This window comes from Hemibagrus wyckioides, linkage group LG11 (genome assembly GCF_019097595.1).
Source record: "Hemibagrus wyckioides isolate EC202008001 linkage group LG11, SWU_Hwy_1.0, whole genome shotgun sequence".
NCBI lineage: Eukaryota > Metazoa > Chordata > Actinopteri > Siluriformes > Bagridae > Hemibagrus > Hemibagrus wyckioides.
Window position 1 is genome coordinate 14,121,572 of NC_080720.1, and position 25,936 is coordinate 14,147,507.

The following is a 25,936-nucleotide window of genomic DNA, read 5'->3' on the forward strand; positions in this document are numbered from 1 at the left end:
AATATGCAAACTCCACAAATGCAGAGTGGAGGAGGGAATCAAACCCCAACCTCAGAGTCATTCCTTTATTAATACGTAAGACCATAAAAGTAAATTTTGCTTGTTATGATCCCAGGGACCTGTCAAATCAACCAAATCTACATGTCACTCTTCACTTCAAATGTATTTGTAGTTATAGTAATAAACTTTTACTTTCTTGTTCTAATTAGTAAACACCCATTTAAAATGTCTTTTTAGTTTCAGTTTTTAGGTTTGCAACACAGTTAACCGTTATAAACATCTGTATTTAACAAATGTTTCACATAAATTAGATTATTATTAAAATATGTAAGGACATTTTTAGACTGTAGACAAATATAAACATTTTTTGGATGACAGGCTATATACACAATATATAATGCACCTAATTCCACCTAATAATCCGTGTCTTAGGCAGACATCTGAACACTATGAACACTATATTCATATCTCTGTTCATATCTTTCTAGCCAGCTCACTGTTACCATGGTAACGCTGTCTCTTGCCCTGTTCTCTCAGGCTGAGAGCATCAGAGTTAAACTACACTAGAAAGATAATGGACACAGGATCAGACTCTTGTCCCATGGCCTTCAGGTCAGCTAAATGATGATGGAGAAAAATAAATACTCAGTTTCTAACTCCTTTTGTTGTTTCTTAGTATCTTTCCTTTCTTCCTTCCTTCCTTCCTTCCTTCCTTCCTTCCTTCCTTCCTTCCTTCCTTCCTTCCTTCCATCTTTCTTTCTTTCTTTCTTTCTTTCTTTCTTCCACCCTTCCTTATTTCTTATGTTTCGTTCTGTCTTTCTCTTCCTTGCTTTCTTTACCATCCGTCATATCAGAAAAAAAGCTTCCATTATGTTAGCCCTTGGTGCACTTCTTTCATTTCTGCAAATACAAACTGAAAATACACTGAGGTTTTATCTTTTTATCAGTGAAAAGATCAAAAGATAAAGAGACTTCATCATAAATTCATCTCCAAACAAGCTCAGTTATAAAGAATAATAGCATTGTACAGAAACAACCACAGTACACTATTGGCTCTCACAGAGGGCAAAGAGAGGATAGCGCTACACCTCATAGATCTTCTAGGTTAAACCTGTCCACTTGAAGTGGAATATCATGTAGCGGATATCCTGGGATCATCGTCTCTTTCAGAAGATTAATGGCTGCTTCTTGTTCTTGCTTCTTTTTTTTTTAATGTAACTGGTAGAAGTGAGTATGTGCCTTGTCTGGGACGGCTCACTATTTCCTGCTACACTCTCAGAAAAAAGGGTTGTAAGTTCAAGGGTTTCCTCTTGAGGAATCCTTAAAGGTTGTTTGTAGAACTGTATAAAAGAGTGTTTTCCTATCAGAAACATCAGACATAAAACTTCTTTTGAAAGCTAAGAACCTTTAAAGTGAAAGGAAACTTGAAAAACACTTTAAATTGCTTGGCCTGAGGGAAAATGCAAATCCTTATCTTTATCCCAAGAAAAGCACAGACTGTGAGAACGTCTAGTTTAAAATTATTTTTGTGCCAGTTTATGTGCAGCACCGTGTTGCAACTTTTAGCAATCTAGCAAACTAACTAGAAGCTAGCAGCGTAAGCAGCGTATGAGTCACTAACATTACTGTTGAGAACTCTGTGCCATTGTGTTGTATAAAATTATTTCTGGTTTATTAATTATCTTGTAATTACTTTACATACACCAGTGTTATTGTATTCGTATTGTATTTTGGTGGTGGTTAATATACGTAATTTACAGGCAGAAAGCAGATCAACCTGCAGATGAACTTACAAGCATATTGTGAATAATGATAAAGAATTGCTAAAAATATGAAATATTAAAGATATTAACTTCGAATATTAAAAAAAGATATTCCTTATAAACGAACAGGACCTGTAGGCTAAATTTAAATTACGAAAATTATGACAAAGTCTGGCATGGGCTTTAATTATTTTTACTAAATGATTTGCTACAGAATATATACAGCGAATTTGGGATTTCTTTTTCATTTAAAATTGGAAAATAAAAAAGGTTGAAATTATTTTAAGTGTTGAAATATTTAAAATAAATTTCATATCATGAGTAAATAATATTCAAGATTCTGCACTGTTTTCAGGTCCAAATTTCAGTTTGCGATATGATTCAGATTGTCTAATCTCTTTTATTGAAGTGTGTGTTCAGTCGGCACTCCCATGGATTTGAACTAAAATAGATTTTAAGATTGAAAAGCTAAAATAGATTGAGCTAAAATAGATTTAAGATTAAACATTTGAGATTAAAAATTTGAGCTAAAATAGATTTTAGGCAAATACTAAGAAATTCTGAAATTCATGCAAATATTTCAATGATTCTACTGTTCACTCAAGTTGGTATTCAAGTCAGTAATATACTTTGCACTGCAAATTGTTGTATTAAAACAAAAAAAAAATGCAACACAGAAGTATTTTTACTAGGGCTCTCAGACACTTGGACCTCATTGTGGCTATAGCATGCTATGTTTGCAGGGATGCCTCAGTGGTTAAGGCTCGGGGTTACTGATCAGAAGGTCAGGGCTGTCACTGTTGAACCCTTGAGCAAGGCCTTTAACCTTTTCTCCTTCAGAGGTCCTGTATCATGGCTGACCCTGTGCTCTGACCCCAGCTTCCTAATAAGCTGGGATATGTGCAGAAAAGAATTTCACTGTGCTGTAATGTATGTGGGATAATGACTGCTTCTTCTTCTTCTTCTTACTATGCTTTCTTTCTTTTTAACTGCAAAAGTTCTGCTGCTATCCCTTTTCTCTAAGAAGTGACAAAAGGTCATCCCAGGTAAAGCTAATTCAAAAACTACTGGTACTTCATCATCACTCGGCTGTAAGGCTGTTGATAGCAGGGGCAGAGTAATCCCAGCCATTTCTAATCATGCTGTGCTTCTTGCTGCATGGTTTGATCAGCAATTAAGATCTAGATAGGAAGGTATTTTGATATGTTGATATGCCGTATAACCTCACCTTGAAGCACCTCAGAGCTGATTTATGTCCGCTCACTGTGTATGATTTATAACCACAGGCTGGAGATAGCTCACGGTCCTCAGGTTGTATTACAGGATTCTGAACCTCCTCAAAAAATGTGTGTATCAGATCGGCATGATTACTTTGCTAGATAGCTTTTCTTTCCCCATTCTCCTTAGAATATGTCATTTTTAGTACACACTGCTCATTGCTGTTTTTTTTTTCTGAGGTGTTTTTTCTTCTTTGGGAATGGGAGCACTTGCTCATATAGTTGAAATCTTGCTGTCTGAAAAATACAGAGTTAAAAGGTGGGTAATGACAGGAAACAGATCTGTTGCATATTCGTACAAAAGCTACAAAAATATTAATAATCCTTCACAAAGATCATTATGCCATCACTGTGCACTAAGATAGGATGAATACATAATGAAGAATGCACATTATGGGCTGCTCAAATCCACCACTTTGTCTTTCTCTTCCCAGTTAGATGAGGCAGTGGTGGCTCAATGATCAGAAGGTTGGGGGGTTCATGCCCCAGCACTGTCAAGCTGCCTCAGTTGGGCTCTTGAGCAAGGCCCTTAAACCTCTATGCTTCAGAGGTGCTGTATCGTAGCTGACCCTGTGCTCTGTTTCCTAACAAGCTGGGATATGTGAAGAATGAAGAAATATGATAAATAAAGGGTTCTTCTTCTTTTGTATTAAAACATTGTCTGCTGTTGGCATCTGTAATCATTTTAGTCACCTTGATCTTGAAGTGTTTGCCCACAAATATAAAAATGATGCATTTCACTCATTGCAACCTTGATTTTTTTTTTGTACTATTATCTAGAGTTTATCTGTAGTTTTAATAACTTCCCATCGGCTCATGTGAGTCTAGTATATAATTTAATTTAGGATTCAAGTCTGAGAGCTTATTTACCTGAAAAGGGTGGACATTCATATTTAATTTTAAGCTACATCCTAAAGAACATTTAAAGACATTCAGAACAAGCAGCAGGTTAAATATTTTGAGTGTCAAAACAAGGCATCATCATTCCTTTAACATTATTTGCATCATAGTTGCGTACTCTACAGTGGATCATTCCAAGAAAGATGTAGGTAGTAATCTTGTAATCCAACACTATCGTTCCCAGACATGTTATACTCACATATGTTCCAGTTTCAGACTAAAGTTGTTAGTATATAGAACCTAGTTTGCTAATGCTTTAATACTTTTTATCTAATTAGTAGCAATATATCACAATGGCCATACTGTAATAAGATGACTGATGCCTTGATGTCTGGATCTAGTATGATTGGGGTAGGTGTCTCAGGAAAACACTGTCAAATATAATAAATAAATAAATAAATAAATAAATAAATAAATAAATAAATAAATAAATAAATAAATATTGGGGACTTCAGAATACCTGACAAACATGTCATGCATTACAGATTCATATAAGTCGAATGGTTCATCTGCCATTTTTATTGGAGAAAAAACAAGACTGATCTTCCGGCATATTCTGATCTTAAAAAGCAGATATCTTATGCAAAATGTGTAATGGTTTGCAGGTCTGCAATACTATAATTTTTTGCTGTTGTTGTTTCAGTGTTACTGCAATACATTCTAGAGAAACGGCTTACGTTTCGGTGTCTATTACAGGGGTGGAAAATTTTAACTTATAAAAAAATTTTTAAAAATACATTCAGTGTCTCATTACATCTCTTTGGCTTATCAAGACTGCCTGAGGTAGACTTGTTAATCGTTTGTCTGTGTGCCAGGGCAATTCTCTCTGGCAAAGCAATGCTCTGAGGTGTTTGAGAAAGCCACCCTCTCTCTCTCTCTCTCTCTCTACTCTTTGGCTATTGTTTAATGATCAGATGTGAGCCTTTGCTTTCAGATAACAGCATTGGCCTCTTGAAAAGCAAGTGTGCATGCCAAATGAAAAATCTACTCTGCTTAGTTCAGCTGTGAAGAAGCAACAGATAACACATAAGGTCAACCTTGTATAAAATTACACAGCTTTTGAATGTGGTGTCTAGTACTGAAACATTTGCTCATTTGGCTGACAAAACATAACAAAATCTTGAACAAGATGGCCTCTTGTTCCTTTGGGGCATAATGAATGTAGTGAAGGTGATGTAAAGCACAGGGTCCCAGCCCTGATCCTGGAGTACCTCATGTTCTGCATATGTTAGAAGCTGCGTCCGAATGACACACTACACAATGAGCACTTACACAATGCACTATACTCTAACAAAGAGTGTATGAATTTTAGAAGAGTAGTATCATCTCACATGAAACATAATTTTATTTATTTATTTTGATATATTTTATTTATTTATTTATTTATTTATTTATTTATTAAATGAACCGGAATTCCCAGTTTATTGCAAATTATTTCAACACAGTATGGTGAATTTTTAAAATATCATTTAAAATTAAAAGACATTTTTAATAATAGTATTGTCATCAATCTTTTTATTTATTTTTTTCTTATATAGCATCAGTGCCCAGTAGCACCGCCCCTCTGCTGCTAGTTAAGCAAAGAATTGAGTGCATGAAGTTCCAGCGTTTCACACGGCGTTTCTTTCGAATGCAGAGGTGCATCATCTTGGTACCTGAAGTGCACTTTTCTTGTTGCGTTTTCCAGTGTACACACACAAATCACTAATTTATATTACAAAATGGCGCATACAGAAGTATGCGATTTGGGACACACCTAGTGTTTTGTCTGAACCCAACACACCTGATTCAACTAATCAGCTAAATAATATTTATTCCTGAGTAAAACATATGTGATGTAAGGAATAAATCTTGTGGAGTATGAAGTTATGGGTAAATCAACAAGATGGTGGCAACACCATGCAGCCAAACGGATAGAAATATTTTTCTATTACAGCATGTCACAAAGTGTTTTTTTTTTTACATTTTATACCACAGCTTTTGCCAACAATCATTTTGTTTTATTAATCAAAGACAAAGTAGCATACTTTTTATTCACCTATTGTTACTTTTACATGTTAGGAATTATGTCAATTCCAGTTTACATTAAAATAGATTCATTTCCATTCAAGACTCAATTCTCTCTCTCTCTCTCTCTCTCTCTCTCTCTCTCTCAGTAATTAAGACAAAAATGCAGCTTCTCATGTAACCAAGGAAGCAGAAAGCGCACACTCCTCTAACCTGAAAACTTAAAGAAATGTGCGCTATTCACATTTCAATGCATTAGTTGTAACTATAGAAACGATAATGTATTAAACCAAGCACAATAATAGAATAGTGATTTGCCTTACAACCATAACTCCTGCTGTAATCGAAAATAAATCAACACCTTCTGACCAATCAGATTCGAGAACTCAGCAGCGCTGTGGTATAACTTAAGTCAGCATGTTCTCCTCTAACTTAATAGGAGTGTTGTTAAAGGAGTGTACCTGGGGTGTAAGAGGCCATCAGAGTGTTGTAGCATCATTTAATAAATCATTTAGAATATTGCTGGGAACTATTCTCAAACCATGCTTAACAAGGGGAATACTGCCACAATGTATTTATCTTCTTTATAAAGTGAATACACCTCTTTTTATATATATGTATATATATATATATATATATATATATATACATATATATATATATATCAGGGCATTTTTCACAGGTTCTTCAAGAGTCATGGAGACCTTTTCTTTTCACCAAATGTAGATAATTTATTTTACTGCATTATTTTTTTACTTAAATAAACTGAATTGAATGATAGCTTGAGTATGCAAGTCTGCATATTCTAGATTCTGCCAATTTATTGGGCTTCAGATTTGTATTTTAGATTCTTACACCATGAAACAAGGAACATCAATTTAATGTCCATAATAATAAGCAAGAGAATGATGTTTTATTCCTATTATTTCACAAAGAAACAAAGAAAAACCTTTTTATTCTTTATTATAGTCATAACTCAAGCCTCCTGATGGTCCAACAGCAGGATCCCACGCTCTCATTGTTGTGGCCTGGGTTCGATTCCTGGGCCAGGGAGCTAACCCAGCCACTGAAGAGTTAACTCTCAGTGCTGATCCCAAGCCGAGATAAAATGGGAGGGTTGGGTAAGGAAGGGCAACCCGCATAAAAAAAAAAAAAAACCCTGTGCATCAAAACATGAAGACCAAATGATCTGCTGTTACAACCCTGAACAGGGAGCAGCTGAAAGAACAACATTATAGTCATTACTCATTGATTCATTACTATAGGTCTTATTGTTGCTGAACTTCCATTAGACAAGCCAAAAAATGACATAAAAGATAAAAAAAAATGCAGCTGATACAAATAAAGGTAATGGCACTATATTGCACAATTACTGTCAGACTGACATTTTTTTATTCATTACAGTCATTTTGCCGTGAATCCAAAGCCTGTTCCAGGGGCACCGGGCATGACGTGGGAAAACACTCTGGAAAGGATACCAGTAGATCGCAGTGTACCATGCAAACACACAGTTACACACTCACTCACACCTAGGTCCAATTTATCTTAGCCAATCCACCTACTCCCATGTTTTTGGAAGGTGGGTGATATCTGGAGAACCGCAGAAAACCCCACGCAGACACAGGAAGCACATGCACAGCAACATACACAGACAGTAACCCGAGCTCAGGATCAAACCTGTAGCTGAGAGGAAGGCAGGAACGCTACCCTACTAAGAAACTACAAGTCCTGTGTCTTGTGTTCATAAATCTTTTTTTTTTTTTTTCCCAGGAAAATAAAATCACTGTAACACACAGTGTGGCTTTCCTCTCAGTACCCTCTTGTGGCTTATTGCTTTATGTTATGTATTGAATCTAACAGCCATTTGCTTTTACATTTATTGTGCCAATGTTAGAATTATATGTGTTGCACATTGAGCAGGGAATGGATGTAGTGAGATCTGTTCAGATTCTCACTAGATGTTGTGGTTTTAGGCAAGCTTTACTTTCCATTCACTCAGACACTAGCAGCTCCATAATTTTCTGCCATTTCACTTTCAGATTGATGGCATTCACCAGGAGAAAGAGCTCATAAATGTTGCATTGTTAAGTCTCGGTAATTACATTTTTTTTAAATAGAAGAAAATGAAATTGCATAAACTCCACTTTTCTGGAAGATAACATAGTGGCATAGTCTCTCGTACATTAAAAGCCTCTGGACCTGTAACATCTAAAATGCCAACTCCCCACATTTTCCTAGAAGGTCATTGGACCAATTAAATCTAGTTTCCAAGTACGTATTTTAAAGGGCTCCAGCGTAATAAAGCCTAATAGAGGATGAGTAGCTGGAGTCTTATCATTTTCATCACACACCGCATGCCAATTATCTGTATGGATTTAAAGGCATGTCACAGCTGCATTTCTAAGTTAAAATCAATTATTCCTTTTTACGTTTACATCTTCAGTAAGGCTTGCTGTTTGATGCTGTGCTTATTTTTAACCAAATAAAACTATGATATTCACATACCTAGGTACAGTCTAAAGATCTAATCTGCATCATACAGCACAGGGATGTTAAATAAGCAGCAAATTCATTATGACAGCTTCACCAAAAGGCTCCTGCTGACACAGAGACAGTGAGCGGGTGTCAGATAGAAGGAGCGACTAGATGAACCAGCTTACACCACCTACCACGTTCTCTCTTCAGAGACTCCAGACTTTCTCTCCTCTTGGCTTTACCGCAGCGTAGCTATGCGCCATCTGTCGCAGTTGCCATGGCAACAAGGCCCATTGATCTACATAAAACCACAGACGGAGATATTCTGGTCTGATCTATTAGCATGAGTCAAACGGCATCTCCGTCTTGGCTAACTGGCGGACAGTCGTTTCAGACATCTTTCGGACCATAATTACCATAATTCTGACCTTTAAAAGGAACCTGATAATATAGTCCTTATTCCTGATCATAATAGCTGACACATCTTTAATTCACTGCTATTAAAGACCCCCTGAGCTGGGTAGAAATGAGTAGATCTTAAAGCTACTTGGAATGAGATTTAACATCGTTTATTAGGAACCTCAGTGTTTTAAGATGTGCTCATTTTCAACCCGGTTCTGGATGGCTTTATTAGCCGTGAATAAAAGATGTGTCAAGCATTATTGGTAGGAATAAGAACTAGATAATCAGTTTTCTTTTAGAGGTTTTAGAGATAATTGTGTTCAGAAAGAGAATGAAATGGCTGATGGTTATCCAAGGCAGCGATGCAGTGTGTCCATGGCAATGGAGTATGTTTATAGAACAAGCATTCCTGGAGGATATGTGTCTTTGTAAATATGTAGTCATTGCTGGAAATACACACGCACACACCACAACACACACATGGCTCATAAAACCTGCAGAATGTCACAGCAAGGAATTTGAGTTCTGAAGATCTTCTTAAAGCTCTGAGAGCTAAGCGAACATGCGGAACAGAGAGTAGGAAAAGTTAATAAGGCCTGAGATTTCTCTATAGAATTCTCTGTAGATCAGTGTAATGAACATAAAGAGAAATCCATGAAGGGATCTTACGTAAGGCTTACAATGCTCTTTGAAATGAAAAATCACATCAATGCTAGAATCTGCACTTATCCTGATTACAAACACACCTTCTACACTCTTGCTTCATTAATATTATAGCTCTATCTAAGGGAATGTGTAAGGCAAAAAAACAACAGAGCTGGATCTTTTTGACTAAATAATGACACAGGAGATGTTTAACAATCTGGAGCGAAGAAAAACCTCAATAAGCTTGGAGAATGAGCAAGGTGAAACTAAACAGATGTGTTCAATAAGAGCCAGGCATCTCCGTGCAATTTCTCCAATGTTTAAAGTGACCAATCTCTGAGCCTCAGTCATATGTCTTAGTTAGAGGGCTCTCTGTGGTGGGAGATGTCAAAAATCTCTGATAGGATGCTTTCTGGAGATGCAGAATTATTGATGGGATTCTTTGGTGCATTATATTAATGCAGGCTATGTAAGGAATAAAACATCAGTGTGGACTGAGGTGATGCTGTTTGACGTGATACAGAGCTATTTTTAGCACATCAATGTTGGAGTATTTTCTAAAAGTATGATATAGTAATGTATAAACATATTTCAGCTGTCTCATTAATTTTTGAGAGGTTTTTGCCATTTCCATATTGTCCAGAACATCTTACTGCTGATGTCATTGCCAGACTTAAGATCTAACCAAATACCAATACATTATTCATAATGAGTACAGATACAGATCTAGTGATCTGAATAATATATAGATATAAATAAAAGGAATAATATTTAGGTTTTTTTGGATTATTAAAAAAAAGAGGAAAGAAAGAAATAGCATGCCCATACTGGACATCTAAAAGTTTTCACTTTGAGGGGGTGAGCCGGTCAGATATGAAGGATGTAGGTGTGAGCGAGAGGTCAGTTAAGATTGTTGTACGTGAGAGGAAGTGGTCAGAAACGAAGGTTATGGGTATAAGGGAGTGGTCAATGTTATAAAGGGTATTGATATGAGAGAGTGGTCAGTTATGAAGGTGGTGAGTACAAGTGAGCTGTCATTTATGAAGGTTGTGGATGTGAAGAGGTGGTCAGATATAAAGGTTGTGGATGTGAGGGAGTGGTCAGATATAAAGGTTGTGGATGTGAGGGAGTGGTCAGATATAAAGGTTGTGAATGTGAGGCAGTGGTCAGATATAAAGGTTGTGAATGTGAGGCAGTGGTCAGATATAAAGGTTGTGAGTGTAAGGGAGTGGTCAGATATAAAAGTTGTGAGTGTGAGCGAGTGGTCAGACATAAAGGTTGTGAGTGAGTGGTCAGATATAAAGGTTGTGAGTGAGTGGTCAGATATAAAAGTTGTGGGTATGAGGGAGTGGTCAGATATAAAGGTTTTGAGTGTGAGGGAGTGGTCAGATATAAAAGTTGTGGGTATGAGGGAGTGGTCAGATATAAAGGTTTTGAGTGTGAGGGAGTGGTCAGATATAAAGGTTTTGAGTGTGAGGGAGTGGTCAGATATAAAAGTTTTGAGTGTGAGGGAGTGGTCAGATATAAAGGTTTTGAGTGTGAGGGAGTGGTCAGATATAACAGTTGTGGGTATGAGGGAGTGGTCAGATATAAAAGTTGTGGGTGTGAGGGAGTGGTCAGATATAAAAGTTGTGGGTATGAGGGAGTGGTCAGATATAAAGATTTTGAGTGTGAGGAAGTGGTCAGATATAACAGTTGTGGGTATGAGGGAGTGGTCAGATATAAAAGTTGTGGGTGTGAGGGAGTGGTCAGATATAAAAGTTGTGGGTATGAGGGAGTGGTCAGATATAAAGGTTTTGAGTGTGAGGAAGTGGTCAGATATAAAGGTTGTGGATGTGAGGAAGTAGTCAGATATAAAGGTTTTGAGTGTGAGGGAGTGGTCAGATATAAAGGTGGTGAGTGTGAGGGAGTGGTCAGATATAAAGGTGGTGAGTGTGAGGGAGTGGTCAGATATAAAGGTGGTGAGTGTGAGGGAGTGGTCAAATATAAAGGTTGTGAGTATGAATGAGTCATTCATTCATTTGTCCTTTCTGGCAGATTTAAAGAATAAAACTGGTTTAAATGAGTCTATTTGAGAAATGTGAGCAGGTACAAACTATGTAATGTCTATGCTGAACATTTGTACCACTGAAACTTTCCCCCAGTGTTTCTGGGGTAAATCAGTAACATTCATATTTAATTTAAAACATTTATTCAACTTCACTAACCATGGCTGTGGTTATCACAGGAACACAGGAAGAGGAGTGTGGAGATACACCATACATGGGATGCCAGTTCCATGTATACACACTTTCACACACTTATTTACACCTAGGGACAACTTATCCTATCCGATCCATCCCATACAATGATTCTAGGAGGTGGCATGAAGCCCAAAGGAACAGGTAAGACAGTAACCCAAGCTCGATTGAACCAGGAGCTCTGGAGCTGTGAGGCTGCAACATTACAATTTCCATTACCGCTCCATCAAGACTCACTCATCTTCTTGTACTGACTTAAAGAAGGCAGTGTTGGGATTTTAATTCCCGGGCTTCCGATCAGTAGCCCTTAACCACTGGGCCACCACTCTCTATATATCTCCATGGGAACAAGCCTTGCTAATTGTGCATACAGAAATATCAGCATGCTATCAATAATATTGTCCAGAATGAAGAGAGGATGATGAAAAGGAAAATAAGAGAGAAAGAGAGAGAGAGATAGAGAGCGATACAGAAACAAGAGGCTCTTTTGAAATACAATTAAAATGTGACACTCAACAGTGAGCATACAGATTCATACTTCCATCAATCAGGAAAATTAAGCTCTAGTATGATAAATGACTCGGCTCACAAACCCGCCTGTCAAAGCGCACAAGTATCAAAATGCCCCAAATGAAACAGACCGAGACGTTAAACCAAACATTACAAGCATTTTCTTAGGAACAGAAATTCCACCAGAGCAAGGAATGTTAGAGCATTCCTTCCTTCCTGGACTGTGTAAATGCTGTCCTCACCCACCTCTGAGGAGAAGGTGCTAATAAGAACACCTGGTCTAAATGCTCAGAGCAAGACATGTTCCCATGACCATCCATTACAGCCCTGTTCACTTATCGAGATACACACAGATCTGTTCCAGTTCCATCCATAACATTTAAGAGAGGCAGCCAACTGTTATCTTTCTTTCTTTCTTTCTTTTTTTTTTTGAGACAGCAATGTTCATCATCTCAGTAAAATTGAACGCACTACCACGGCAAACATTAGTCATGCTCTAAATTGTCTCTGCTCATGTTGTTTAACACCTGAGGCAGAATGTAAAAAAGCACCAAAAGCAGTGAACCTGCCTAGCAGCATCTAAATTTACTCAAATTGTTTCCCTTTCAGCCAGCTGCACTGGCAGATATCAACAAAAATGACATTTAAGAAAAGTACTGTCAAATAAAACGCAAGCACATGCTTGAATAAATGTTGCAATCTCCAGATATCTGGTGTAAACCTCAACCTACAGTAAATTCTCTCACAATAAACAGTGGCACATTATAACTGATGGGCAGTTCTTTCTTCTTTTTAGTAAGGGAAGGGTCAGAGGTTAAAATAACTGGTTCTACACTACACCACAATCCTTTTCACTTGAGTTAATCATGGATTTAGGAAATGTGGCTAAAAAATGCCACACTTATGGACACAGAACAGAATTTTCTTGTGAACAGAATCATCAGTGAAGCAAATGATTAGTTTTTTAAATGAAATATGAGGTTACTGAAACAGGACTCATCATGCTGACTGCAGAAAAGCATAGCAGCAGGCCCACAGAAATCACCTTGCTATTCCAGTCACTCACCAAAGTAGAGATGGGATGCCCTTTAGTATTTTCTGAAGCCTGCACTCAGATTTTGAGCCCAGGCAGATCCGGACAAAGCCTCCGTAGATGAATACTGATGGGTAAGGATAGCCGTCCAGCTCCTTTATGTGTATTCACTCTTGTTGACCTGCCACATCTTCAGCCTCCTATCCAAATCCACTAGGCTCTGATTAGATGTCCAATTAGGTCATCCATGCCTCCAATCTCAGTCCTGACATGATGACCAGCAGATGCTGCCTCTGGAAGCCACGTGAGCCTGTAACATTTAGATTTAAACAGCAGGTTACTCTCTGTTTTGCAGTATCTCACAGTGCTGAAAATCCTAAAGAAATATCTGACCAGGTTTTAAAAAACATAACAATCAAGTACTGTGTAAGGTCTAATCAATGATGTGGTGCTGCGATGCAGAACAATTAATAAGTTGAATAATTTCTAATAATAGCATGTTACAGTTTTATTCAATTTTGTCACACTTTATGGAAACTAAAATGGACTGGTAATGATATGAAAACATCTGGTTTTAAACATAGGAGCTGCTGAGTGTTCTATTTGTTATTAAATTCTTTTTTAAAAATATCAGGCTGATTTCTTTCATAGAATGGTGAGCGCTGTAATCTCCATGAAATACCTGACCAGGTATTAGACATATAACAGTCAAGTAAAACATAAGGTATTGTCAATAAAGAGGTCATGTGATGCAGAACGTCCAATTAACTGAATAATTCATTTATACTTTAGCAATTTGTCAGTGCTAACAATCTTTTATTTACCAGACAACTGCAATGTCATGCTTTTTATCCATTATGCACGTTATGTTATTTTATACATGATCCACATGTTATCACTTATACTACAGCTGGCTCCTTCTCCAGCTATTCTTTTTAATTTCTCTTGAATTTACTGGATATCCTGTTACCTTCCATCCTGAGGACTTTCCTATGATGGAAAACATAAAGATATAGCTTTTGCTCTGATCTTTTACAAAGTGCTGACACTGGAGTCTCCTTCAAAAAATACTACTGTTGGGAGATGCAGTTAAATAGCTGCTGAACAATCAAAGTCAAATATTCATACAGTGCTGTGGTATAATGCAACACAAACCTCAACAGTCTATCATGTTACATGCAGAAAACGTAATTAACGAATGAGGTCAAAAAGTGAACAAAAGGATTAGGGGTATTTTTGAGGATGGGTTCCCTTTTGAGTCTGATTCCTCTCAAGGTTTTTTCCAAATGTCATCTCAGGGAGTTTTTTCTTGCCACTGCCACCTCTGGCTTGCTCATTAGGGATAATTAAACTCAAATATTTCTGCAAAACTACTTTGTGAATTGAATTTTCAGTTCAGTTGGAGAGTGATACTTTTTTTTATACCTATCATGCTCATAATCTATCATCTTGTGCATATAAGTACACAGACAGAGACAAGATAATGAAAATATAATGAAATAAAATTCAGGTGTATATACAATACAAATCCCAAAGACACAAAACAATACAGACACTGTAGGCTTGTCTTTGTACTGATATCCCCAGCTCAATGTAAAACATATAACAATAAATGTATAAAGCTTGGACAGTATGGACAGATGAACACATGCATTGTTGCTAAACTAATAAACAGTATGATTTGTACTGCTACTTATTACTAGTCAAATTATACAGTATTACTATTACTCATATTAGATGTAACTTCAGTATGTATACCATATCCACTAGTGTATTGACACTGCACATTTAATAAGGGATAAATGAGATTAACACAGGCTATAACCAGTGCTAATGAGCAATAAAACCCTGGATTCCTTTGCAGTTTATGTGTTTGTCAATGGTGTTCATTTTCCACAAACCCTCGGGACATCATTACTTCAAATCAGCCCCTAATAACATAGCTGGGGTCTTAGTGTGATACTAATCCAGAACAGGAAGACATACCACAGGACACACAAATAAATGCCTAAGAGCAAAGACAGCTGTTCCTATAACATGGATCTCAGTCAATGGATCTGAACATGCTTTCAGAAAGACAGTGAATGAGTCATAGCAATGAGATGGGATTGTAGAAAATCCCTTTAAACTTCATCGTGAGGATAAAGAAGGTTATGTGAATGATGCTAGAGACACCCTGCCTTAGACATGTAGCTATTTGTAGATATGTCCTGAAAAACCCAAATCCGAGGCCTAAAGCATGTGCTATTTTTTGCTCCATCAATTCAGAGGAGTCACATGCCTTACGAAGCAATAACATTCAGCTGCTGTAAAATCATAACTGCATCATAAGGGATCCAAACACTATGAGTTGGACTAAATCGATGTGAAGGTTAATAATTAGTGATGATGACGTTGATGAGGATGATGATGATGATAGTGTTATTTTTAATGAAATTTCTCTGCCAAAGGACATCTGCATTTCCAACATATTGCTTCAACAGCTGTTATAGCTTTAAATAAATATAAAAAGGTTGTGTAGAACTGTGACATATAAGAAGCGTATATACCAAATATGGTGCAGGTATACAGGACTGATTTCCTGTTTCAAAAGCAAGCAATGCAAATGACATGAAAGTACACTGGTGTTATCAAGTGGTGCCGCATTGGTTAAGACTTTGGACTAACCAGAAGGCTGTGAGTTCAAATCCCACCATTGCCAATCTGCTACTCATGGGCCCTTAAGAAAGGCCCTATACTTGTAACTGTTCAGTTGTAAAAATAATGTTTAACACATGTTTTGGTGCACAAGATGCACGAAATCTTATGACACAAATGTATTGCATCCCCCCATGAGCAAAAATATTAAAAAATGTATTAGTACCGTAAGGCATAGAACAAAAATGCTATTTGTTTTATAATTTATATTGTGTATCACTTTAAAGAGACAGTAAGGTAAGACATTAGATGTATGTCTTTGTATTGTCTTTGCATTCAAGTCTCCTTGAAATGTTTCAGTGAAAGTACTGATACAGTTTTTAGGATGGCCTCCAAATGCCAGTTGGTTTTTCCACACCTGAGGCTCTGACTGCACTTTATAGATTCCCAAGACACAATGGGTGTTCTAGTAAAAAAAAAAACTTTAGACAGGCAGAGAGATGAAGAGTGGCGACATTACAGATTCTACTGAGAAAAAAAAACGTAGATGGAGATCAGAGCCAGTACTCTTACAGATACCCTTCAGTCTCGAGAGAATATTGAACATTTACATTTATGGCATTTGGCAGACACCTTACATTTTTTTAATCTTAATTCTTTTTTTTATTGAACAGACTCTTTCAGAATGACAGATAGAATAAAACCACTTTACATACACTATATTGCCAAAAGTTTTGGGACACCCCTCCAAATCATTGAATTCAGGTGTTGTTTTTCAGGGGTTGTACTCGGCCCCTTAGCTCCAGTGAAAGGAACTCTTAATGCTTCAGCATGCCAAGACATTTTGGACAATTTCATGCTCCCAACTTTGTGGGGACAGTTTGGGGATGACCCCTTCCTGTTCCAACATGACCGTGCACCAGTGCACAAAGCAAGGTCCATAAAGACATGGATGAGAGAGTTTGGTGTTGAGGAACTTGACTGGCCTGCACAGAGTCCTGACCTCAACCCGATAAATTAGAGTGGAGACTGTGAGCCAGGCCAATTCTGGGACGTCTGCCTTTACATGCACATGAATTTAATATGGAGCTGGCCAACCCTTTGCAGCTATAACAGCTTCAATTCTTCTGGGAAGGCTTTCCACAAGGTTTTAGGAGTGTGTTTATGAGAATTTTTGGCACGGATGTTGGACGAGAAGGCCTGGCTCGCGGTCTCAGCTCTAATTCATCCCAAAGGTGTTCTACCTGGTTGAGGTCAGGACTCTGTGAAGCCAAATTCGCTCATCCATGTCTTTATGGACCTTGCTTTGTGCACTGGTGTACAGTCATGTTGGAACAGGAAGGGGTCATCCCCAAACTGTTCCCACAAAGTTGGGAGCATGAAATTGTCCAAAATGTTTTGGTACGCTGAAGCATTATGAGTTCCTTTATACTGGAACTAAGGGGCCAAGCACAACCTCTGAAAAACAACACCTGAATTCAACGATTTGGAGGGGTGTCTCAAAACCTTTGGCAATACAGTGTATACTGTATATTTGTAATCATATATAAAGATCTGCATATTTGATTAAAACAGCAGTGCATTCCTTTACCAATTTATCAGTCAGGCATCAATGAAACACAAGCTGTGTGGTCAAATTCTAATGAAGTCATAACTGATAAATGAATATAAAAACAATACAGACATCTGTTCTTTCCAATGAACCATTTGTGAAAATGCAATTCAGCTACTAAGGTACAATCCAGTCTAAGCCTGGCACAAATAAAAGCGAAATAAATTAATAAAGGTTGCAGAGGGGAAAGTGGAGCAAACGTCCCTCAGGTCCTGCATTTCTGGGACGTACCATCAACATGGCTTCCATTGTGGTACTGCAAATGCTGAGACATATTCATATGTTTCTAGTGGACACTAACTCTCATCTGCTGATGATGGCCTGGGGCGAGCGATGAGGATAACCAAGGTTGCCACATGAACAGAGTACATAAAACAAGTGTACCTTCAGGCACTAAGTGAAGCCCATATGGCCTCTCACAAAGTAGATTTCTTTCATGAACCTGCCTGAAGCAACTCTGTGTTTTTGAAAAAGGGATATGATGTGCCTTTTGTCATCTTAAAAATGACTATGCTGTGTGTTTCAGACAAGACTGAACTTTTTGAGGATGCACATATGAATCTCTTTAAAAGATGTTCTTATTGAAATGGGCCTGTGCTGTGCATACTCATATAGTAAGAGATCTGGATGAGATGAGTCCAACTGCAAGAAAGATTAAATATGACAATCCAAATTTCATGTGCATACATCATTGCATGCAGTCACCAAGGCAACTGAAGGCACTTGCATGACAAGCGTTATGAATGTTATATTATGAAAAGCCCCTCAAACATGAGATGAAGGAAAGTAATGTACCATAGAAGACTAAGATCCAGAAACTAAGAAGCTAAAATCCAGGCATTACAGACTGCCTTGCACTGGCCTATTTTGATTTTTGGGTGCCCTGCATTTTCTAAGTGTAATGTTTCTACAGAAACGGTACACTCAACAAATGCGACCTAAAAAGAAACACTCATTTGTCTTCAGCAACAGGGTCAGGGTTACTGCCTGTATGGAATTTTGTATTTTCCTTTCATGTCCACTTGAATTTCCTCAAACACTGGGAGCGAGGTGGGAATACACCTTGGAAATGCCATATTTTTACATGTCCACCTGAGTGTCCTTCTCCAGGTTCCTCCCTCTTTCCAAAAATATGCTGGTAGTTTGCCTGACCTTATATTGCACCTAGATGTGAAGGAGTGTGTGAATGTTTGTGCGTAGTGCTTTATAACGAACTGGCATCACATTCAGGGATTATTCCCAACTCACATACGGTCTTCCAGCTCTGAATTCACTGTGTTAAATAAATAGCAACAATAATCCATTAAAAATTGACTTTGAGCAAAACAAAAGACCTAAACATACATTTGAGACTTTGATGCACATCCAGTCCAGTAATAACCACAACATAATCTTTGCCTACATTTCTATAACTATACTGATGCCTCAGAAACCACAATAAAGTAGTAAAGGTGTAAAATGTTCTGTATTTTATTGGATAAACATTAAGTAGTAAGCCAAATCAAATAGTGGGGACATAAATTCCCATGAAATATAAATATATATTTATACCTTATATAGGTGCCAGAAAAGGCGCTTTAGTGCATAGCTATTGTAAAAACATTTTGTTTTCCTAAAGAACAATTTATAGTCCTCTAATGAAGCTGCTGGTTCTGACCTCAAATCCTTCCACATAATACATCCAGTGATAATAGGAATGTTTTTGTCAACAACATTTAAAAAAAAAATATCCATCAATCAAAATGTTCTTTTAGAAACCAAATAATGATTATTCTATGAATTTGGTCTAAAGAACCGTTTCTGGCACTTTTACAAGACTGTACATCAGTCTTAATAACTCTTGTAGCATGTTCTATGCTCCGGGTGATTAGTGTTGTGGCTTCTGAACAAAAATCCTATTTAGCCTGAAATGGAAGCTGATATATTTTGCCATTACTGAAGCTATTCATCTTGGTCTGAAAAGCAAGAATGACTTTCTAATGGCAAAATAATGTGCTGTGCCTCCATTTTCTCCCGAGCTGGAGCGGAAACTGACAAGAATCATCATCTTGCCATTGCAACCGACCACATGCTTCTTTCAGTTTTAAAGAGCAAATGTCATGGACTTACTCACTCAGAATCAAAACTCAGAATAAGAGCACAGAATCATGGCCTACAGACCAAACAATGGCAAAGACACCCAAAGAATGATGCTCCATCCATGCTAAGTGATATAGCCCGTGTCTAGTGTATGCAGGGTCTTGTGGGAATTTGGCTGCTTAAAGTTCTCCTCTAAGTATTTACCAACACAGTAATATGTGTGGCAGCCTTGGGAAACCAGTCAAATGTTGCTGTGGTCAATTTATGAGTTCTGATTAAAAGTCCAAATTGACAGGAAATAAGGAATTTAGCCAGACTAAATTCATTTCACAGATCATGCTGGGTATGGAGCCAGGTTTTTTTTGCAAGCTAAGAGTAATTTCCTTTCACACTGAATGCCACACTTTGACCAAGTTGATGGAAAATGGACGGTTCTATTTAAAATCCATGATGCTCCATGATGAGCAGTGAGACTGGGAAATTTAAAGGCATGTTAAAATGTTTTAAATGTGCATTTTAAAACACCATAACTTTATTTGTGACCAAGGTACAAACATAAATTGTCTGTAGTCTTCACAAATAAAAAAAAAAGAAAATCAGCATGTCAAGGGTTTTCCCAGGCCACCACACAGAGAAAGTGTGTCCTTACAGACTGCTAATGATGTATCCCGAGGAAAAGATCTAGTCAATATAGTGAACTAGTGAACCTGGGAGAAGTAGGAACAACATGTACACTATAATGCATTATAACACACTGAAATAAGCAAAATGATGCCAAGACTTCAATATTTTCATTCATGTTTTCACGTTGTTCATACATTTGCCAGGCCTTACCCTTTGTATGTGCATTTGATTGACTGTTGTTCAGCTGTGCCTTCCATTACCTGTAATTGTCATGATACCTGTGTTCTTGTTTGACATCACATGCTATTTTCTCTTGTTCTTTGGCAATTGTATGCTATAGGACAAATGATGGTATGCATTTAAACCTTCAAAACACTATATTTTCTGTGAAAATGGTACAAACTGAGCTACAGTGGTCATAAAATACCGTACAGAACATCAGGGATGGTTTGTATGAATGTGCTAGATGGTATTTATGTCAATTTTTTGACATTTATGTCTTTCTTTATGTCAGTTATAAAAAGACTTCAATATGGGGTTGTAGTTTAGGCATATTAAAAAAGTATATAAGTCCCTGGGTACATATAATACAGGAGTCCCAAACGCCACAATCCTAAGAACCGCCTCTGCCTATCAATGATATTTGAGTCAGGTAATTACACAGAGTGAAACAACACCAAGATTTGTGACTGTCACTGGTACATCTGTAGCACGTCATCAGCAGTGATTGAGAAAGCACAGGCGAAAGACAGTCGTGGGTGTAATGAACACAAACGAGGTTGCATATATTTATTCTATCGTCCTAAGAATCTACCATCGTAAGTGGTAGCTCAAGTGGTTAAGGCTCTGAGTTATTAATCAGAAGGTCAAAGTTCAAGCCCCAGGATTGCCAAGCTGGGCCCTTGAGCAAGGCCCTTATTCCTCTCTGCTCCAAAGTCATTGTAGGATGTCTGACCCCAGCTTCCAAAGCTGGGATATGTGCAGAAAGAATTTCACTGTGATGTATGTATATGTGGCAATATTAAAGGCTTCTTATTATTTTCATCCAAAATGCCTTTGAAGAAAAGAAACTGTAGACAGACTAAGTACACATTGTGTAAACAAATGACAAAATACACAAAAGAACAGATGACAGAAATGTAAGTTAGTGTTTTTTAGTTTGAACAAAAGGGTTACAACTTCTCTGTTTATCGTGTTTGGTGTAATGAGGAAACACTGCATGAAGCCACAAATCACAGAGAAATAATGAATGCAGCTGCCTATCTGCTTTAGTGTGTATGTGTGTGTGTTGTGTGTGTGTAATAGTTTGCCCTACATTATTATTATTTCATCAGTGAGATCTTGTGATATACTGCATTGCTCAACTCCAATAGTTTCACTGTCAAGCTATTGACAGATAGATAGAGTTTAGCCCTCCCATTTAATATCACCACCAGCCGTCACTGCATAGCGTAATAGCCGTCGTAAGACATGCTAACTAGATTCATTACGATATTTGGCTATTCTAAGAAGCTCCCATGCCAGAAATATTAAGAAAGCTATCACGACATACCTGTAATATCACTGGATGTGACAACTAATGGCAGCATATGCCACAGGGTAGTGTTAATGTAAGCTACATTATTATAATTTGGTGTTATTATAAGCAGTGAGCCAAATTACAGCCCCAAGACTTCAAGTGAAGTCACCTGATAAAAATTACAAGCCCCCCAGGCACTATATCTGACACCACAGTCGTCTGCGCCCTTTCGCGCTGACCCTGAAAAAAGATGACATATCACTTCATGTACACTTTTTTCCTTTTGCACTACTTCCCCAGACAGGAAAAAGGAGAGGACAGAGGGGGAGAGATAGATGTCTGGAAGAGCTGATTAAGTGCATGGGGTCAGGCGGAAATGCCTGAGTGTGTGCTGCAGTGCTCACGATGAGGTGCACAGAGACTACGTTTTATTCGTGACTTCCACAGAGAGCGACGCTGCCTGAGTGGGCCGAAATGCGGCCATGCTGCACAGAGTTGCCATGGAAACTGCAGGGAACGGGGGAGAAAGTGCAAGACAGCGGATGTGCATTAAGTTCTGTCATTTTATCACCTACTGTAGAACGCCAAGAGCATGCAAATTATGACGAGGCTCACAAAAGCACTCACTTTTAAATGTGAAAGAACCACTTTACAGGGTACTACAATATGAGGAATCGTTTTTACTGCACTGAATGAATTTTATCTCTGAAGTGCCGGGGCTCTGACTTTTCATTTGCTCTATTTAGAGGCGATAAGATGCTGAAGGGGACCGGAGCTGATATGTCACACACAATCTCCAAAGCAGCAAATAAGCAAGTGCATCACCATGGCTGAGATTTTTATACAGACATCATAATGCAGATAACGTCTGCCAAAATAGCAAAAGCAGACTTGACAGTGGTTTCAAAATGCTGCCATGGCTCCATCTACTGAGCAGACGTGGACAGAGATGGACAATATACGGCTGATTCTCCAGCACTGCAGATCTCCATCACCTTCATGCTCGTCTCATCATCGTATTAATATTTACATTTAAGCTACTGTCACAGGAATGTTTCAGTGGTTACTGACTAAAGTTATAGTTCAGTTTAAAGGTGGACCTACTTAGAGATTAGAGGTCAATTCATCAAATAACCTTCATAAAAAAATAAAAGTAACTGAATATTAGTTATATTATAACATTATAATATTAGTTCATTCACTAATAGCTTAGTTTTTTGGTAATCTCTTATTTAATACCTAAGACTAAAGGTGCAGGGAAAAAAAGTAATCCTTACTAATCCATACATCACATCAAAATCATCAGTCCCATTTGTTGGCCTCTATAATCAAATATTTCTTATTAAAACTAGTTTCAGGTTTGTTTAATTTCAGGGTTCTAATACTGGCAAAAAATAAATAGTATTAAGAGACAAAAAAAAAGAAGAAGAAAAAAAGAGATGGCCATCTGGGGGCGTAATATCGCCTCTCACAAATGGATCAGTCCAGCCTGAACAGAGATTCATCACTGAAACAGACGTAATGGTTGATGTGGGAGCTCTGACGCAATCATACTTTTAACCCTTTACACACCCAAGATATGTTAGTGGGCTCGGGTTATATTAAACACGTCTGTATCTACATACCTTTCCTGTTAGTTTCACTGTAGGGGGTGAATATTTTTCCTTTAAGGCAAATAACTAAAAAAAATACTGTCAGAGTTTAATGGTTTATACAGAATAAGGGGAAAAATGACCAATTGTTTATTCAGAAGAAAAGCAAGGTAGATAATATTTGAACAATTGTGTAGGCTCACACTGTAATGACACACTGAGCACATGTGCTTTACATGTGGACAGTATAATTACTGACAACATCTAGTTTTCATGACATAAAGTCATATTATCATACCCAAGCTCAGGTTTCCCGTTGTGAAATTAAACCTAGCTTCATACTTTTAGGAGAAAGGTAACATTTAGCATCTTTTGTCCCTCTGGAGTGTCCTTAAAGGTTCTATGTAGAATCCGAGGACAAAGGGTTTTCCTTTAAGAAAATACTCTGTATAGAATGTATTCATTAGCCACCACAGATCCCCTGAGGTATCCTTAATTGTAAGGCTGTATGAACAATCCTACAACAGAAGATTGCCCTATAAGAAAAAGTTCAACGTAGAACTCCTTTAGAATTGTCCAACCTAGATAAAAAAAATCTTCTAGACCTTCTAGAAATACATGTTCAGAAACAGGAACTGTTATAGAAAAAGAGTCCTAAATAACACCCTAAAGGCTCTTCAGTTTGTCTCTCTGGGGTTTTCTTTAAAAAATGTCCAGCTCTATCCACAAAGCTGAAACACTAAACACCCCGAGAACCACCGGCATACACTACTTCCTAGGAATGAATTACAACTAGCACTCTAAAGGGTTCTTGACAACCTAGGGAATGCTTAAAGGTTTTATGAAGAACCCTAGGACCAGGGTTTCTAAGTAGAATACCTTTCAAAATTTAGAAACACTGAACATCTAGGATTGCAGCTAGAAATAAAAAAAGCACCCTCAATAGCACCCTAGAGGTTTCTTCCATTTTTGTCTCCCTGTGGGACATTCAAATGTTCTATCTATAACCATGTGACAAGCGGTTGCCCATTCAAAAAAAAGTGCCAAGTGTCTTCATAAAGCTAACCACCCAAATTAACCACCCAAAGAGACCCTGATACTCTAATTTAGAATAATTAGAATTGTTACAAACAATTCTACCAGCACTCTAGAGGCTTTTCAGTTTGTCCCTTTGGGGAACCCTTAAAGGAAACCTACAACAGAGGGCTGGTGCAGAAAAGGTCTGGAAAGCTAGAACTATTAACAGTCCAGGGTTGTAGAGTTCAGGTACCATTTCCGAAAAAAAAAGTTTCCAAATAGCACCAATAAGTGTTCCTCCATCAGGGAATATATAACATTTAAATGAAGCAATGTCCCTTTTAAAAAATTTCCACATAAACCACTTTATAAAGCTAAACAACAGCCCCAGGCTCTGCCGAATTCTAAAAATATGTAAGAAATAAGACTCCAGCTAATAGCCTAATGGGTTCTTTGGTTTTTGTCCCATTGTGGAACCCTTAAAGGTTGTAGGTGGAATGTGCAAACTGAATGTTGCCCTTTCAGAAAAGGGTCCAAACAGAGGTAGGGTACAGAGGAAAGCTGGGTCATTGTACAAAGACCTGATTAAACAGCAATATTAAGCTGACCTGGCCACAATTTCCACTCCCATGAAAACAAATCCCAAGCTTTGATCATTTCAGTGGCCTCATTATCATCAAAAAAACAGCATACATTAAGCAGCGCCAAAATTCATTAACAGATGGTATTTGCTGGTCAAACATTACTCGTTAGGGAAGGACTTAATGAGTGGAAAAATCAACATCAAATGTCTCCCGCTCCGTTCACAGGGACGAGGACGAAGTTACTGCTAGTTAAGTAGAGCCGCTGCATGCTGCTTATGGCAGCATATCTGCTGGCTATCAGAGAGCTGATTAGATACATATTTCGAGTGCTTTTGATTAGTAACAGAGGCTGGTCCAAAGAGCTGAATGGTGCTTCCCATTTTCTAAGCCTACAGTAGACACTCATTAGAACATTACAAGTCTGATTTGTCTGACAAGTCTAAGATCGTTTTCAAGAGAGTCACTCAGGACATACTGAACAACTTTTCTTACTGAAGAGAAATGATTTACTACATGCACCACTGTAGAAGTAGATATAAAGCTGAGGTTTTTTTTTTTTATTCTAAATGACTGTGATCCATGTCTGATGGCTGCCGCACACAGTTAAAAAGAAATTTAGTCAACATTCCATTAACCTTCTGGCAAAATCTAAATCTTCTGAGGAGAAGAAATCTCAGACTAGGCTTAAGAATTGAATGTTTCTGCATTTGCTTTACCCATGAAAACATACAAGTGAAAAAACAAAGGAATAAATGTGCTGTTAGAGAAAATTAATCAATAATAAAATTAATCAAAAAATAATCCTGCCAAAATTTCTGCCAATGATTACACTTCTGTATAAATTAAAAGAATGAGACTTTGTACATTTTATTTGTTTATAGTTACATTTAATGTTGTGGAACGTCCATGAAACAACTTCTGTTATCACTGTGTTAAAAACTATTCCCGTGCCAGTCTTTCTTTTTTGTGTCTCTTGTTAAGTGAATAAGTTTAATAAGGTGACATAAAAAAACCCCACAG

General features: G+C 37.6%; 1 protein-coding gene across 3 annotated transcripts in view; it reads right to left on the minus strand.

The window, feature by feature from the left end:
* lrrc7 (leucine rich repeat containing 7) overlaps window positions 1–25,936 on the minus strand; it is a 127,024-nt gene that overhangs the window by 91,097 nt on the left and 9,991 nt on the right. For all 3 annotated transcript variants that reach the window (XM_058401935.1, XM_058401936.1, XM_058401937.1), the window contains one exon: window positions 13,286–13,562. The gene's annotated coding sequence lies outside the window, so the exon portion shown is untranslated. The remainder of the gene's footprint in view (window positions 1–13,285; window positions 13,563–25,936) is intronic.